Source organism: Henckelia pumila, chromosome 2, assembly GCF_033568475.1.
Source record: "Henckelia pumila isolate YLH828 chromosome 2, ASM3356847v2, whole genome shotgun sequence".
Classification (NCBI taxonomy): Eukaryota; Viridiplantae; Streptophyta; class Magnoliopsida; order Lamiales; family Gesneriaceae; genus Henckelia; species Henckelia pumila.
In genome coordinates, this window is record NC_133121.1 from 55,639,438 (window position 1) to 55,642,307 (window position 2,870).

At 37.6% G+C, this 2,870-nt stretch overlaps 1 non-coding gene across 1 annotated transcript; it reads right to left on the bottom strand.

The window, feature by feature from the left end:
• Positions 1-606: 606 nt before the first annotated feature.
• On the bottom strand, positions 607-712 carry LOC140885683 (small nucleolar RNA R71). Its single transcript, XR_012151101.1, has one exon. It is a non-coding gene; the product is annotated as a small nucleolar RNA R71 (small nucleolar RNA).
• Between the last annotated feature and the right edge of the window lie 2,158 nt (positions 713-2,870).

Consider the following 2,870-nt stretch of genomic DNA (forward strand, 5'->3'; position numbering starts at 1 on the left):
TTCCAAAGTATGCACATAGTCCGTGCATTAAATTCTCTTCATTCCTACTGACGACTTATGATTTTTCCATGTTCTCCGGCCAAGTTCCAACGTGGCATCAAATTGTTTGACTTTTTCTTCAATATTCAAGTCTTATAAAATCTTAGTCAAACCTAAAAACACAGAAAATATGACGATTTAAGCGCAAAAATTGGAATAAAAAAGCCAAACAAGCACGAATACGACAAAATAAAGTGCCAAATAAGCTATAAGATTCGTGCTTGTGACCGGTGATCAATAATCATTATTCTGGGATAGCTCGGCAGAATATCACAGCAAATAATTTTGAGTTGAAGCTAGCTTTGATTAATATGGTGCAGCAGAATCAGTTCAGGGGTGCAACTATTGAAGATCCAAATTTGCATCTGCACACTTTTTTGGAGATAGCTGACACAGTGAAAATTCATTGTGTTACTGAGGACACCATCAGACTACGATTGTTCCCATTCTCTCTTAGGGACAATGCTCGTAGTTGGTTGTAGTCACTACCTCTTGGGAGCATCACTACGTGGGAGGACATGTCATCTAAATTTTTGGCTAAGTACTTTCCTCCTGCCAAGTCTGCCCAAATGAAAATTGAGATCACAACTTTCAAACAGCAAGATTATGAGCTACTGTATGAAGCTTGGGAGCGTTGCAAGGAATTGCTTCGGAGGTGTCCAAACCATAATTTTCCCGATTGGGAACAGATTGAGTTATTCTACAATGTTTTGAATGGACCAACGAGGATTTCTCTAGATGATGCAGCTGGAGGTTTAATATTTTCTAAATTTCCTGAACAGGCTTATGAGATGCTTGAGCAAATGACAATTAATAGTTATCAGTGGCCGAGTGAGAGATCTGCGATAAGGAAGCCTGCTGGAATTCATGAGGTTGATGCATTCACAACTTTGACTGCTCAGATGGCAACTATTTCTACACAATTGGCTGCACTGACCAAAGGGAATCAAAGTTCTACTGAGACAACTTCACTGGCGACTGCCGTAAATTAATTACAACAACTATCGAGGTAATCATGTACCCAATCAGTATCATCCTAGTTTGCGCAATCATGAAAAATTTTCATATGTAAATAATAATAATTTATTGAATCCTCCACCGGGGTTCAATAATAAAAAGGATGAGGGTAGGTCATCTTTGGAGTATTTGTTTGGTAATTGTATTTCTGAGTCAACAAAAAGATTTGAGAGAACTGAGAATAGGCTTGATAATATGGAGATACACTTGACCAATGTGGGTGCTTCTATGAAAAATCTTGAAATACAAATTGGTCAACTTGCAAATTCCTTGACGAATCAGCAGAGAGGATCTTTTTCTAGCAACACTGAGGTGAATTCAATAGAGCAATGCAAGGCTGTTACTTTGAGATGTGGTAAGGAAGTTGGGGTAGATGAACCAAAATTAGTAGATGATGAGGATCGAGTTGAAGAGATTGAGGTTAAATATGAAAAATCTGTCAGTAAAAATTCTAGCAAGTCTGCAGTTATTCCTGAGAATCCTCTTGTGCCAAAAGCTGTTCTGCCATATCCTCAGCGGTTCAAGAAAAAAGCGTTGGATGTGAAGTTTTCTAAGTTTCCTAACATCTTCAATAAAATTCATATAAATATTTCATTCGCTGATTCTTTGGAGTAGATGCCACACTATGAAAAATTCATGAAGGATGTTATGGCAAGGAAGAGAAAGCTTGAAAAATTTGAGACGGTGAATTTGACCGAAGAGTGCAGCATCATCCTGCAAAAAAAACTACCACAAAAAATGAAAGATCCAGGGAGTTTTACTATTCCTTGTATTATTGGTGGTGCAACTGTTAATAGGACATTATGTGATTTGGGTGCAAGTATTAATTTAATGTCTTCGTCTATTTTCAGGTCTTTGGAGCTTGGTGAGGTGAAACCAACCACGATTACTCTGCAGTTGGCTGACTATTCTCTGACTTATCCTCGCGGTATTGCGGCGAATGTATTGGTAAAAGTAGATAAATTTATTTTTCCTGCTGACTTTGTAGTGCTTGACATGGAAGAAGATCAAGATGTCCCTCTAATTTTGGGGCGACCATTCTTGGCAACTGGAAGAGCTTTAATTGATGTGCAGGAGGGTGAATTAACTCTACGAGTTGGTGGTGAAACAGTCACTTTTAATATTTATAAGACCACGAATTACCAAGATGAAGTACGTGCTTGTAATCACATTGATTTAATTGATTCTTCTATGAATAATTTTGGTGTAGGAATAGAGTTGAAGAGTGGGCGAGATCCGAAGGTGGCGAAGAAGGTGAAAAAGAAATCTAAGTCCAAGATGATTTTTGAGTATGTTTAGAGGGTGAAAGAGAGGAACAAACCTCCAATAAAGTGACACGAATTGGCTAAAATCAGCTTCAAGTCGGGCTGACGACTTTAAACCAAGCGCTTTTTGGGAGGCAACCAAAGTTTTATTTTATTTTTGTTTTGTTTTATTATTTTTAATTTTTATTTATTTGTTTAATTTTTAATTTTTTTTGAGGGCATGTCTTGTTCACGCGCTAACATTGAATTTTCTAATCTAGGCCCTTGTAAAGAAATATCGAGTATCAATGTACCTGCACCCGAAATTATGATGGGCTATGACTACTGACGGTCATGCCACAGGTATGTGCATTCATCCACTAGTAGAAAAATCGCATAAGACTTCGGTTAATAACTGAAGTCGTAGGAACTTAATTACCGAAGTAGTGTCACGTGAAGTAATAGGATACTTTTTTACTTCGCTTAATCGACAAAGTCTTATACCTTAAATTACCGAAGTCTTTGGTTATTTTTTGGGGACAGAATTGGACCGGTGCCGAAGTAAAAACA